The sequence below is a fragment of the Macaca mulatta genome, chromosome 17 (assembly GCF_049350105.2).
Source record: "Macaca mulatta isolate MMU2019108-1 chromosome 17, T2T-MMU8v2.0, whole genome shotgun sequence".
Classification (NCBI taxonomy): Eukaryota; Metazoa; Chordata; class Mammalia; order Primates; family Cercopithecidae; genus Macaca; species Macaca mulatta.
In genome coordinates this window covers 19,939,787-19,954,258 of record NC_133422.1, presented here as the reverse complement: position 1 = coordinate 19,954,258, position 14,472 = coordinate 19,939,787, and positions in this window count along the sequence as shown.

Here is a 14,472-nt window from a genome sequence, read left to right as displayed (position 1 = left end):
CTCTGTGTGTGTGTGTGTGTGTGTGTGTGTGTGTGTGTAAGTGAGAGAGAGAGGGAGGGACAGAAAGAGGGAGATAGAGCAAATAGGCATTGAGTGGGAATTGGAGGGACTGAATATTCACGCTTTTGTGTATCGTCTTTGTAACATCCCTTTTGACTGCTCAGAGGCCTTACTGATTTCAAATAGTCAAGACTTCTGAGACACTGCATTTTGTGAAGGTAAAATGAAACTTAAAAATGGAAATTGCATGTTGCTTATTTCAGACTGGCCAGAATAACACTTTTGAGAGGCAGCTTCTAAGAGGGTTAAACACCTAGGCTCTGGAGCCAGACGGTCTGGGTTTAAATCCTGGCTCTACTTCATACAAGCTGTGTGACTTCTTCAGGCAAGTTACCTAACCTCTCTGTGCCTCGGTTTCTTTACGTATAAACTGGGGTTGATGATAATAATACCTGTCTCATAGGGTTGTTGCAATTAAATGAACTGACAGATGTAAAACATGTAGAAGGGTATTTAACACATAGCAAGCGCTACATATGTTTGTAAACATGAAGCGGTAGATGTTGCCAGCCACTACTCTCCATCCTCCTGGAACTTTCTCTCCCAGCAGGTCTGGCAGATTTTTGACCATAGGTGAGGACATGTGAAGCAGTTTTCTTTAAGTTCCTGGATTATTATCACCTGGCCGTATGGGAGACCCCAGCCTTCCTCTAGACTGTGTCTCCTTGGGAGCCATGAATTTAGGATATGGAAGGGAGAGTGGGAGATGCAGATGGCTTCATGTGATTTTCCCATGCCTGAACCTGCCATTCCTCTGTTCTCACGATGGCTCCGGATGCCCCTTCTACCCCTCCTGCCATCTGTCCCTCTAGGTGCAAGTTCTAGATTCCCTGGAGAGACCATCTGACTCGCCCAGCTTGGCCCGGCATGGGCATCAGTTGGAGCCCGGGGAGTCTCAAGTGATATAAACAGTGTAAGGGGCTCATGATAGAAGGCATGGGGCAGGGATGAAGTCACTGTCCTGATCTGGGCAGGTGCTCAGAAACGTGCTCATTACATTCATGGATCAGACTAGATACTGCTATAGGGAGACCTGGGGCTGGAGTTAGCTGCTTACTAGCGGGGTGACTTTAGGGAATCCATTTTACCACCTTATCCCTTGGTCTCCTCGTTGGAAATGGGGAAGTTGGTGATACCTGTATTTCTTACCTCACCAGTCTAGGACCAGCTACATAGTTTGCTGGCTCCAGTACAAAATGAAAACATGGGCCACTTTTTTCCAGCATGATTATTAAGACAGCAACAGTAGAGCATTAAACCAAGTGTGGGATCCTTCTAATTGTGAAGTCCTAGGGAGGTTGCATACCCAAGAAGCTGCCCTGCACAAGATGGTGATAATAATCTCATGCAAAGCCATACAGAACAAGCATCATACATCCTCCACTTGTGTGTTTCGTCATTTAATCTTAAATTGTCCTTTAGTTTTATTTATTTACTTATTGTTGAGATGGAGTCTCTCGCTCTGTCACCCAGGCTGGAGTGCAGTGGCACAATCTTGGCTCTCTGCAACCTCCGCCTCCCGGGTTCAAGCAAGTCTCGTGCCTCAGCCTCCGGAGTAGCTGGGATTACAGGCGCCACCACCATGCCTGGCTAATTTGTATATTTTTAGTAGAAGCGGAGTTTCCCCATGTTGGCTGGTCTCAAACTCCTGACCTTAGGGGATCTGTCTGCCTCGGCCTCCCAAAGTGTTGGGATTACAGGCGTGAGCCACCTGGCCCAGCCAAAACGTTCTTTAAAAGAAGGAAACTTGGCTGACACTCTGTGGTGAGGTGATATTCAGCCGATGTGCCCTGGGACAGGTGGGCCTATTGTCGCGTCCCTCGGAGTTGGCCAGCACCCATGCTGTTGAGATTGCGATGGGTTTCCAGCATCAGCCCCACACAACCCTTATCAGAGTGAAAGACAAGGTTTCTGCTGCCTCTTTTTCTCTTCTGGCCTTCACCACGCTCAGAGGGAAGCTCCACGAGGGGACCCTGCAGGAAGTTCAAGGACGTGACTGGGACCACAGGCTTGCGAGGTCCCTGCCTGACTGCCACCTGCCCCCACCGACTCACCCGGGAGCCCCCCCTGGGGACCAGCATCTGGGAGGCGCTCTCCAGTGGCACCACTTGGCTCTCAGGGAAGGGAATCTGTGTTGGTCCGTTTGTGTTGCTATAAAGGAATACTGGAGACTGGGTAATTTATAAAGAAAACAGGTTTGTTTGGCTCATGGTTCTGCAGGCTGTACATAAAGCCTGGTACCGGCATCTGCTTCCAGTGGGGGGGCCTCAGGAAGCTTCTGCTCATGGCAGAAGGTGAAGAGGGAGCAGGCCCATGACATGGCAAGAGCAAGAGCAAGGGAGGGAGGAGGTGGCAGTCTCCTTTACCCAGCTAGATCTCACATGAACTCATAGTGAGAACTCACTCAATACTGTGAGGATGGCACCAAGCCATTCACGAAGGATCCACCCCTACGATCCTAACACCTCCCACCAGGCCCACCTCCAACACTGGAGCTCATGTTTCAACATGAGATTTGGAGGAGACACACATCCGAGCTACATAAGAATTCATTCCCCTGGAGAAGGGAGGGTGGCCTTTTCATCTTGAACACAAAACGAATAATTTCTCCTCTACCTTCTTTTCTCACTTGAGCCCATCCAAAACTCATGACTAGGTCATCTCACTGTCTACTTGCCTCGTCCACTGCTGGACTAAGCACTGGCCTTTTCACAGGCGTCTCAGTGATCGTCTGGACCCCCAGGGGCTGCTGTATCAATTTCTTCATCAGAAGGGGCTCTGGAAGTTCCCTTGCTTCTAGATCTTCTCTCTCCTTGCTTCTCCTTCTTATGCTTCTGGCATCGAGGACTTATGCCAGTTTGTCTGGAGGCCCCATCTTGCTCCTGTTTCTTCTTGCCTCCCTGCAAACATATTTTGGATTCTGGAAAAGTGTTCTTCAGCACCACAGAGCCAGTCATACCCCTACCCAGTTCCCACCAACTCCCCACTTTCTGGTAAAGCTTCTCTCTAACTTTCTTCTGAGAAGTCCATGTTAGCCACCAATGGTGTATTGGCTGACAGAATGGCCTGGAGGAGGGGAATGAGGAAGAAGGGAAAGAAGGAGGAAAGGAACACCACCTATCCAAGGAAATTCAAGATAACTGCATTCCTCCCCTCTGAAATAATGGAGGGAACATGTGTCTCATAATTCAGGGCATTCCTTCTCTTATGAGTGGCCGGCATTCTAGATCGTAAGGCAGCCACGTGGAAATCAATACACTTTCCGAAGAAACGCTGTTGTGCCTCATGATTCTCAACTCAGCCCACAGAAGCGTTTTTACGATGTGGACCTGAAGCACTCCACCAATCAACCAGGTTCACCACCCCCAAACCCCTGTAACGCGGTCTCTGTGATACACTGATGAAAGCTGTGTTACATTTTGGGGTGCTGGTGACAGCTGGCAGAGGGGATACCATCCTCCAGGGTGTAGCAGTTTGCATAACTGAAGATGCTTCTACCTGCTGGAAGGTGCCTCCCAGCTATGAACGTCCTCATAAAGATGGTGCCTTTTTGGGGCACACACATCCCAACAGGCAAAATGTGTCCAGTGGAGGTGAAGGCTGGACTCCAAACCCGGGCTTTCCTGTGGCCCTTTGCTCACAAGAGTGTTACAGCATCATTATTATATGTTTTTTTTTTTTTTTCTCAGAGAACCCATTTTGTATGCATTATCTGCAGCTGTAGGCCTCAAGGACTTGACTGTTTTTATAATGATGATGAATAAAAGCAAAGTCTTTGAGGAAAAAAGTTCATTTTGATTTTTCAAGACAAGTCAGCAGCAGCCCCAGAGACTGCAATCCTTTTTGCCCTGTGCTCCCTGCTTGGAGCTTCACATTCATGTGTTGTTTGCTGTAACTGAAAAATGCCTCGGTCTCTGGAAAGCTAAGTGGATGCAAATGGATTTGGAATTGTCAGCTTGGAACAGTCTCCAGTGGCCGGGAGCCCCGAGACAACTTTGATGGCCCTGACAGAGCCGCCCTTGTAGCTCCTCGGGAAAGCCGGCTGCCTGGCATGCTTCTTGCCATCTGTAGCTATCTGGGACCTAGCTCTCTATTTATGAGGCTGCAGGAGATGAAAGCAGAAACCACGTTAATTATTGCAAAGTGCTTTTTACTTTCAAAAGTGCTGCACTAGCGTTAATTAGTTATTCTGACTTACAACACTCTGGTGAGGTAGGTCAGATTATTACCCCTTTCTACCTTGGAGGAAATGAAGACACAGAAACGTAATGACTCCCCAGGGGACCTGGAAGAAGTTGGTCTCCTAGACAGAGTTCGATTTTCAATGGGGTGTGTCTGGCTTCCTGCCGGGGTCTGTGCGTGTTGCCACACCTTGCTGCTACAACCAGTATCCTAAGAGCTTCTTAGGCAGGGACAACTTCTGTCTACCATTGTCAGAAGACATGGGGTTTTCCAGAGGCTCTGGTGGGTGGAAACAAAGGGGAAAGATTGCTGTTCCTTTTCCAGTCCATACCAAGGCAAGGAAGCTTCTCTTTCTTGGTCCTTCACCCCTCCAAAGGAGGCAATATTTGGGATGAAGGTTGCTCCTGTTAAGATGCGCCATGAAGTGGTGGAGAAGGGGAGGGAGAGAGAGCATGGGGATGAGGACTGTTCGTAGTGCTTCTGTGCCAGGCATGTGCTTTCTAGATGATTTCCCATCTGCATGGATCAGAAAGCAGAGATACTGATGCAGCTGCCTTTCATTATTGGGCAGAGAGAGATGACGTGTTGGAAAAAAATCCTTCCTTATGGCTGGGTGGCAGGGAGAGGAGACGTGGGCTTTGGAATCAGACAGTTCCCGGTTCTCACGCTGGCTGTTCCGCTCCTAGCCTCCCTCCTCATCTGTAAAATGGTGGTGATAAAGGAATTCATAGACTTGAAGTGTCTGGCACAGATGCTATCATCCCCTTCCCCACATCCAGGATGAGTTCATTTTGGTCTTTTCACTTCAGACCCCCTACTTTCCAACAGAAATCTTTCCTGGATTTGAGCAGTTATCTTTCTCACCTGCAAACTTATCAGATGACCTTGGATTATCAGACCTCCTCGAGAACTGCTGTCCATATGCCCTCCTTATTTCTGCACAGAATTTCTGAACCTCCGGCCTGGCGTGGTCCAGGTGGGGCTCATATGGGCAGTGGGTTGTAAAGGAAGAACAGTCACAGGCTAAGAAAAGAGGTGGAGGAGGAAGCCACGGTTCCAGGATGCGGAGGGGAAGAGGCTGCTTTTGAAGGAGCTCCATCGCCCATCCCCAGCATCGACCCCAGCCCTACGGGGCCCCGTGCCTCTCTCAGGGGTGGGTTGTGGTGAGGAGAGAGGCGGCTGGTTCAGTTTGGGATCCCCAGTATTCTAGGACAGCCCCATCTTCTCTCACTTCCATGAACACAGCTCCCAAGGCGGTCTCTGCATTTGGCCACAGCATTGCATCTTCTAAGCTGCTGTGCCGTCTGTCTGGGAGCTAGTGGTGTTCAGTCCACAGTGGCCAGACTGTCCTCCGTGGAGGGAGGTGAGACAAGACAGTAGGTGTTTTTGTGACCCCTGGTGCAATGAGAGGCACCTTTCTTCTGACCCATCCTGCCCCCAAGAGCCCTCACGTGGCAACTTGCCTTCCCCTTGAGGCGTCCCGGGTCACTTGTGTGCTGGGCCCCTCCCTTGTGTTAGCAGAGAAATCTCTAGTCCTTGTGGGCTGTGCACGGTGGTGGCTCACGCCTGTAATTCCAGCATTTTGGGAGGCCGAGGCGGGTGGATCACCTGAGGTCAGGAGTTTGAGACCAGCCTGGCCAACATGGTGAAACCCCATCTCTACTAAAAATACAAAAATTAGCCGGGCGTGGTGGCAGGGGTGGCGCCTGTAATCCCAGCTACTTGGGAGTCTGAGGCTGGAGAATGGCATGAACTCGGGAGGTTAAGCTTGCAGTGAGCCGAGAATGCACCACTGCACTCCAGCCTGGGCGACAGAGCCAGACTCCGTCTCAAAAAAAAAGATAGAAATCTTAGTCCTTGACTTGCAAGGCTCCTTTCCAGAGCTGCTGGGGCTCACAACCCATGTATCCATTAACCAGCTAGGTGATCTTGGGGACATTCCTTCATGGCTGCGTGTCTTGTTTTTTATCCACAAAATGGGAGAATAAGGATATCAGTCTTGCTAGGAGGATCAAATGAGTTAAGACAGTCCAAGCACTTCAAACAGAGCTACGTTAGCTATTATGAGTATTATTGTTAACTTCAGTGTGCTGTGAGAGGGTGGACCCTGTCTGGGTAACAGGGCAGCAGGAAGCAATTTGGTTCAATTCTCTTGAATGTGGGGGAGCCAGGGGGCGGTGGGCACGCCTCTACTGCAATCTCCCTCCTTCCTTGAAAGATTTGTGTGGGTCAGTGGACAGGAAACACATAATTCTAATAAAGGAATGGCCTCCTTGTGACTTTCTGAATAAATTCCAAGTCCCTTAGCATGTCATTCAAGGCCTGCCCAGGATCTGGCCTGGACTCATCACGACAGCTGTGGCACACCCAGTGGTCATGGAATATGTATGTGTCTCCTGAGTATGGGCCCGTGAAAGCCTTTTCCACCCTCCTCCCCCAGAGGCCGGCAGCTCTGGTGTATTCTCACTACTCCTAACACCTTGAAACTTCACACCTCCATGCATTGTTCTCTCCGAATTTCTCCTCCTAACAAGACCCATTTCCTAAGTTGCCTTTACCCTAAAGCCTGTTTTGGAGTCCTCCCCTCTTTCACCTTCAAATTAAATCACATCTTCTCTGTAGTACATTGTTTACCCCACTACCAAAGAAGTTTGAGCCTGGGCACGAGGGCTCACACCTGTAATCCCAGTACTTTGGGAGGCTGAAGTGGGAAGATCATTCAAGGCCAGGAGTTAGAGACCAGCCTAGCAACACAGCCCGACCTTGTCTCTACAAAAAATAATAAAAAGTAAATTAGCTGGGTGTGGTGGCGGGCGCCTGCAGTCTCAGCTACTCAGGAGGCTGAGGTGGGAGGATCACCTGTGTGCAGGAGGTCGAGGCTGCAGTGAGCTATGATGGCATCACTGCACTCCAGCCTGGGTGACAGAGGGAGACCCTGTCTCTAAATAAATAAATAAAAATTAAAAAAGAAGTTTGCGTGTGCGTATGTATGTGTTCATGCATTTGGATGCATCCCAGCCACCTGTCTTTCTCCCAGCCCATCTGCCAAACAGCGCCAGAGGAATAATTCTGCAAGCACAAGCTGAGCCCTCCTCTGTGTGTTTTAACTGGCTGCTATAATTGAAGGGCAGCACATGGCATTTGTTATTTTCCATAACCCTCACAATCTATGAGGTGGGCATTATTATGCCCATTTTACAGATGAGAGGATGGGGGTTTAGAAAGATTCAGTATTTCTCCCAAGATCACACCATTAGTACAAGCAGGGATTCCATTTGAGTCTGGCTGACCTCACAAATCAATGCCTCCGACCCTTAGCTATACAGCCTGTACCGCACTCCACGGACCAAAAACCCAAAATGAGAAACAGCCACACTCCTCAGCAGGTGCTGAAGCCTCGGGCCTGGTTTTAAGCACTGCCCCATGTGCATCGTGGTCCGGCCTGATGGGTCCGTGTGTGTTACCCAGCCAGCCCTTCTCTCTGGGCCTGGGCCATGGACTTTCCTACTGCCTCTGCCTGGAATGTCCAGCTGCCCAACCACTGTGAAAACTGAGTGGGGTCAAGTGTTAGCTCCTTTGGGAAGCCTGCTCTGCCTCTCCCTCTCTAATCTTCGGGGATAATTAGGGGCTCCCTTCCTGTACCCCCTCCAGTCTTCCCCAGCCCTTCTTGCGGGCAGCTGTGTGCTCACATGCCATTCCAACCTCTGGACAGTCTGTTCCCAGAGGTCGTGGGCTTTGCTGTATTTGTCCTTGTATCTTTGAGCCTGGCTTTGGCCCTGACCACACATGTGTGGCACTGTAAATGCTGCTGAAGTAATAGAGTTGGGTAAATGACGATCGCTTTTCTGCCTTGTTGGCTGCAAATCCCACCTTCACAGAGCAGGCCCGCACATTCCCATGGTGCTGGGCCACTAGGGAGCAGTTTGGGGAAACCAAGCTAACGTTTAGGAAAAATATGCAGATTCACTGCAGGTTTCATTGCAGGCCACCTGACTAGCCTTGAGGGCAGTTCGAGTCTCCACTTGAACACCTGAGAATGGATGCTGGGCCACTCCCTGGGGATCATTTTGCCCCATGCAGTAATTCCACCAATCTGGGCAGCAGAAAGGTTAAGTGACTTGCTCAAGGACCCACAGAACTAAGGAACAGAGCTTGGGATGGGAAGCAATGGCTTCTGTGCTTTCTGCTCTGGGACCCATTTCTCAGCCCTTGGGAGGGCCCACTGAGGCTGGGGTGGGGTTTAGGCTGGCTTTGAAATCCTTGGGATCGTCTGGCGAAGTCGAGAACAGGGTAGTAGCCTTGCCTCAGAAGTCTTGGGGCTGCTCTGGGTAACGGAGCTGCTGCCCCGGCAGCAGGAAGTAATACTTTTAGAGCTTTAGCCCCAAAACCTCAGAAACTTTTTGATGATGCATTAAATGTCAAGTATATTGTTGAGAGGTGAAAAAAAAAAAAAAAAAGAAAAAAACCCAGGTATCAGCCTTTGTTACTGAGATGATAGGAGATAGTAATATTACAGGAAGTCATACTGTCAAAATAATAGAGAGGGTAGTGTCTAAGGGGCCACACCTTATAATAACTGTACTTAGTACAAAGGAGATTTCGTGTGCACCTCCTCATCTGTGCACTCTGAGGTGGAGCCCGGAGAGGAGGTGTAGAGAGAAGAAGGTGGAGTCTGCTCTGCGGGTATCTTTGCTTTGACACACAAAGCAGAGTTTAACTCAAAGACTGCTTTGTCTGGGGACAGACTACTCAGGCTTCAGGCAATTACCATGAAAATTCAAGTTAAAAAAAATGCATAATTGGAGCGAAAGGATTTTTAAATCTGTTTTTTTGCCTAAATGATTTGTCTGCTGAGATGATAATTTCCAGATAATTGCAGCATTTTGGAACTGGAAGGGACTCTAAGGGGTCATTTTCCTCCCCATCCCCCGTCCCCACCGCTGATGTGATGAGGGCTTCGCAGCCTGCAGATGGACTTGGTTCAGGTCCTCAGCTAGGTGATGGCTCAGCAAGCCTGGCCCCCAGGCAGCCTGGCCCCATGCCTGCCACTTCCTGCGGCCACACCCTGCCCACCCTCCCATCTCCTTTCCAAATGAGCTAGCTCCCTGGGCACGCCTTCTGTTCTGCAGGGCAAGTTATCTAGCCTAGCCCCTGGCACAGGTAAGTCCTGGACACATGTTTGTGGAGAGAATAAACATGAGTTGGGGAGGAACTGGGCCAGGCTCCTCCACATGTTGTATGTGAAGCCTGTAGGTAGAGCTGGTTCACAGCCTGGCTGTTTGAACATGCAGGGACTTAGGCTGCAAGGGGGTGTGGACCGCGTGGTGTATTTGGAAGCAAAGCAACATTCATAGGCTGCAGCGAAAGACCTCCCCCTTCTGACTCCACACAGGGGCTATTCTCTCTCTTATTTCTATCTCTAGCCCTGACCCTCCTCCGAGCCCATCTCTCCAGCCACCTGCCTGGCACCTCCACTAGGATATGCAGCTGGCATCTCACGCTTGACATGGCCAAACAAGTCTTCCTCCATCTTTTGCTGGGTTACAGCATGTATCTACCCTAAATCTAAAGAATCACTCTTGGTTCTTCTGTTTCCCACTCCTCCAAGCACACTCAATCTACCAGTGAGTCCTATTGGCTTTGCAGTAAAGAATATACCTCAGATTGGGCCACGTGTCACCCCTCTACCTCTACTCCCCTTATTCAAGCCACCACCGTCTCCCAGAGCTCTGGGTCCCAGTGCTCCTCCTGTTCCGGGCAGACCCACGCTTGCTGCCATCCCGGGTCTTTGCACCACTGTGCCCTCTTCCTGCACACGCCTCCGGCCTCTTGGATGGCTGCCTCCTTGGCATCGGCTTGCTCTCAGCTTAGACATGACGCCTTACTTACAGAGGTCCTCCCTGACTCCCATCTGATTAAGTCCCCCTGCTCGCCATTGCTCATCACATTACCGTTTTGGTTTTGTGTTCAAGACACTTATTACTATCAAACACTCTCTTACTTATTGATTTGTCTGCTGTCGCCTCCCCATGCTAAAGGGTTAACCTCCAGGAGGGCAGGGACTGTGTCAGCCTTACGGCAGGAGCTCACTCAGTGCTGTCTGCAGTGAGCAAGACACTGGCATCTACACAGTTCTCTGCCCTCCCTTCCTCTCTGTCATTCGCCTGTGTATGCCAAACAGCTGCTGAAAAGCCAGAAGAGGAGCTCGAGGACACTCACACAATCTTTGAAAAGACATGGGTTTTATTTCCTCTCCTTACCGCCGTGGCAGTGCGAGGGGTAGCATTTCTGCTCTGCGCACCTCCATTGAGTCAGCACACCCTCATCCTCACTCCGCTGGTGAGAGGACCCAAAGCTCTGCAGGTCTCAGGAGTGCAGGTGTGTGGGCAGCATCCGTGCCGTGGCTCTTGCTAGCTCTGCTGCGAAGTGTCCCACGAGGACAGTCATTCATTCATCATACGGGGACTAGGAAAGGCTTGCAGCGTGGTTCTCCCATCTGCCTGGGCACTCAGTGCTGAGTGGCAGGGCCGTTGTGGCCTGGGCGTGTGGCTTTCTTGCCTGACTGCATGTGTGTCTGCCAGTGGCTCTTGAGCACCTATAGAGATCTTCCTTGTCCAGGCTTCTTGGCAGGACCCAGGGCTGGGGCTGAATGTGCAAATGACGGGCACCAGCTCCGTAAGGAAGCAACAGCTGTCTGCATCTCCATCTGCCTCACCTGATGCTCGCCATCATCTCTGGGTAATCCTGCCTCAGTTATGCTAGCTACGGTTGCGGATAAATGTTTCCCATCTCACATGGATTGAGAGCTTGCTGTGTGCCACCGATTATGTGCTTTATGTTCCCTTATGGTTTAATCCTTGCAAACAATCCTATAAAGACAGCCTTTGAAATCTCATTTTTAGAGTGCAGGAACTGAATGAAACTCAGAGAAGTTAAGTGGCCCACAGCTAGTAAAGTGGCAGTCCAGGATTCAGCTGGAAGTCTTCCAAACCAAAACCCATGCCCGTATTCTCATAGTGCACGACCTGGACCCACAGTGACCATCTGTCCCAAAGTAGCCCAGGATGTGGGAATTTTACCTCTAAACTAGAAGAGTCCCAGACAACTTGGGACGGTTGGTGGCTTCACCTGTGCAGGCCAGGAGGCGATCACAGTTGGTCCAGTTGAGTTTAGGCCTAATCTAGGTTTCTGATAAAAGGAAAATATATCCTTTTTCTTCCCCATTTCCTTCTCTGGCCTTTCTCTAGTCAGCTTTTAAGATGCATGTGTTCATCTTTTGTCATTGTTCCTAAATGACACGTATTATTAAACACTAATATTTGAAGTTTGGTAGGAGCTGGCCCTTGACTCCAAGCTTGTTTGAGTTGGGACATTACTTTTTGATGATAAGCAGGTGACATGGTTTGGCTCTGTGTCCCCACCCAAATCATGTTAAATTGTAATTCCCACTGTTGGGGGCGGGTCCTCGTGGGAGGTAGGATCTTGGTGGGAGATATCCCCCTTGCTGTTCTTGTGATAGTGAGTGAGTTCTCATAAGATCTGGTATTTTAAAAGCGTGTAGCACTTCCCCCTTCTCTCGCTCCCTCTTGCTGCCATGTGAAGATGTGCCTGCTTCTCCTTTGCCTTTCACCAGGATTGTAAGTTTCCTAAAGCCTCCCTAGCCATGCCTCCTGTACAGCCCGTGGACCTGTGAGTCAATTAAACCTCTTTTCTTTCTAAATTACCCAGTCTCAGGCTGTTCTTTATAACAATGTGAGAAGGGACAAATACAGTAGGAGTTTTGGGTTTCCTTTATATTCACCCTCTTCCATTTTTCAGTCCTGCCTTTGCTGTCCTTCATGAGATACTTTAGCAAGACTCGGTCAACTTGGAAGTGATTCTACACAGGTTGTGCAGATTGTGGGGTCAATGTTCACAGCAGGACAACTTGAGGAGGAGCCTATGGGGAGCCTTGTCTGAGGGTGGACCTGCTGAGGCTGACGGGAAGCCAGTGTCCTCCTTTGCTGAGGATGAGGGACCGACTCCAGGGCTCCCTGATGTCCACTTTGGTGAGTTCACATACAACGTGTGACTCTAGTGACTCCACAACTGCTAAGCTGTTTCACCAACAATGCCCAGGCGGACCATTCTTAGCCATTCCCCCCTACTGTCTCTTGTCTCTGTTTCTCTCTCTTCTCTCACCTCCCACAAAATAGCCTTTGCCATCTTAGTTTCTCCTGAGGCTAATTTCACCGACCTTTTTGCTGGCCAGCGGCAATTAACTTCAGTTAATCAGTTAAAGAGATTATTCAGCTAAAAAGTAAACAGGGGAGGGTATTTCTAGTTAATTAGTGAGAATGAAGTTGAAAAGTTTAAAGGACTCCTTGACTTGTAGTATGTTGTAACTGGGGAGCTGGAATCGGTGTTACTTCTGTAGGTGCTGACACGAAACGACTAGGGGTGAGGCTGAGGTACCTGGATTGTCAGTGGCCCCCTACACCGCCCTGTGATTCTGATGCACCCCAAAGTCTGAGAACTGTTGCCCTGACCCAATTACTCCCACAGCCCCAGAGCACAGCAGGGATCCTTGTACAGGGCCCTAGTTCCCTTGCAATCTCTTCGCCTTTCAGTTTTAAAACTAGCCATTCATCACTGGTTAGTTAACTGTTAAGCATTTCTACAGGACTGCATTGTTAGGAGCCTCACCTTGGCTTCTCCACAACCACATTCAACATTGGCCTTCCAGACCCGCTCCATTCCTGTGTCGTCTATTGCAGGCCTGTGCCCTCACCATGCACCCGGTCCAGTCTGGAAACCTGAGTCACCTTCTCTGTGTCTCCATCCCCTCTGGCTTGGCCCTTAAGCCTCTGCGTCTTCCCCGGGTCGTTCAGGTCTTCCAGGTGATGCCTATATTGTCCGTCTCTACAGACTGGCCTTACAGCATCGTCAGAGCTGCCCTAAGGCCCAGGTGGAGTTGTGGATCCTCTCTCCACTGCGTCCCCGACTCTTGGTGTGTTCAGGGCCTTCCTGCCTCCGCGCCTCCCACCCCGTGCTTTGGCCATAGCGCAGACTCTCCTGACTCTGTAGCTATGCTTCTGCTTTTCCCTCCACCTGTCTGCTCTGGTCATAGAAATTCTACCCCTCACTTAAGAACATCCCCAGAAGTCACCTCTGTGAAGCCTTCTTTGGTTCTTCTAAAATAAGTGAGTTGCTCCATCCTCTGTGTCTGCCAGCACGTTCTCTGCCCCTCTGGACTTCATTCAGGGGGTGCTACTGTTGGTCTCGCAGCCACCTTGGATTGTGACCTCGCAGAGGTCAAGGCTGTGCTGACGCCCCCCATGTCTGTGTGTTGACAGCAGACTTACCGGGGACACGCCGTAGAGCTGTGGTGATGGCTGTTGGCCGAATGAATGAATGGCTTCAGTAACTTCACTGCAACACGCAGGAGTCCTTGATCTCCCCTCTTGAAAGGTATTGGGGGTTTCCCTAGACGCTGCCACTTCAAAGCCATACAGAAAAAATTAGAGCTAAAAGAGGCAACATTGTTTATTTCTCAAGAAGATGCTTTGGTGTTCCTTCCTGCACCTGTGAGAGGCCTCCTGTTTGACCTTGACGTTTCCCTGTCAAGCTACACAGCAGTGAAAGGCAGGGCCCCGCAGGGTGTGCCACGGTGCGCAGAGAGGGAGAGGGAGTGGGCACTGCCCTCCAGACGGTGTCCCCAGTCTGGGAGAAAAGGGCACTCGTCCTGACTGGATTGCCCAGACAGGCACCCCTTTCCTCACTTGCCTGCCCAGGAAGGTATGTGTAATTCCTCCACCCAGAGGGAATGCTTTCTGCTAACTCACAGAGAGGCTTTGACTTGTCACTCTGCCTTCTAGAAGTGACCACATGTTCTTTTTGCTCTCGGCAAGGGGGTGCCCTTGGCTGCTCTCCGGCGTGGGAGTCCTCCCCTTAATCCTTGCTCCTGGACGTTTGCATTTTCACAATGACCCTTTGTGGCAGGTAGGTCCTTGCCCTCTTCAGACGACCTTGAATAACACTGTCCTCTGCACTTCTGGCCGCCGCGGAAGAGGCATGACTGCTGTGAGTCTGGGGCCTTGGAACCATTTTAGACCAAGGCAGGAAAAGTAAACAGATGGGCGAGGTAGGTGGCTGCCCTTGAATTCTCACTCTCATTACGCACCCACTACTGGTGGCCGGTGGAGTCAGCATTTAGGACTCGGATTTGCCATTGGTCAGGTGATTAAACAA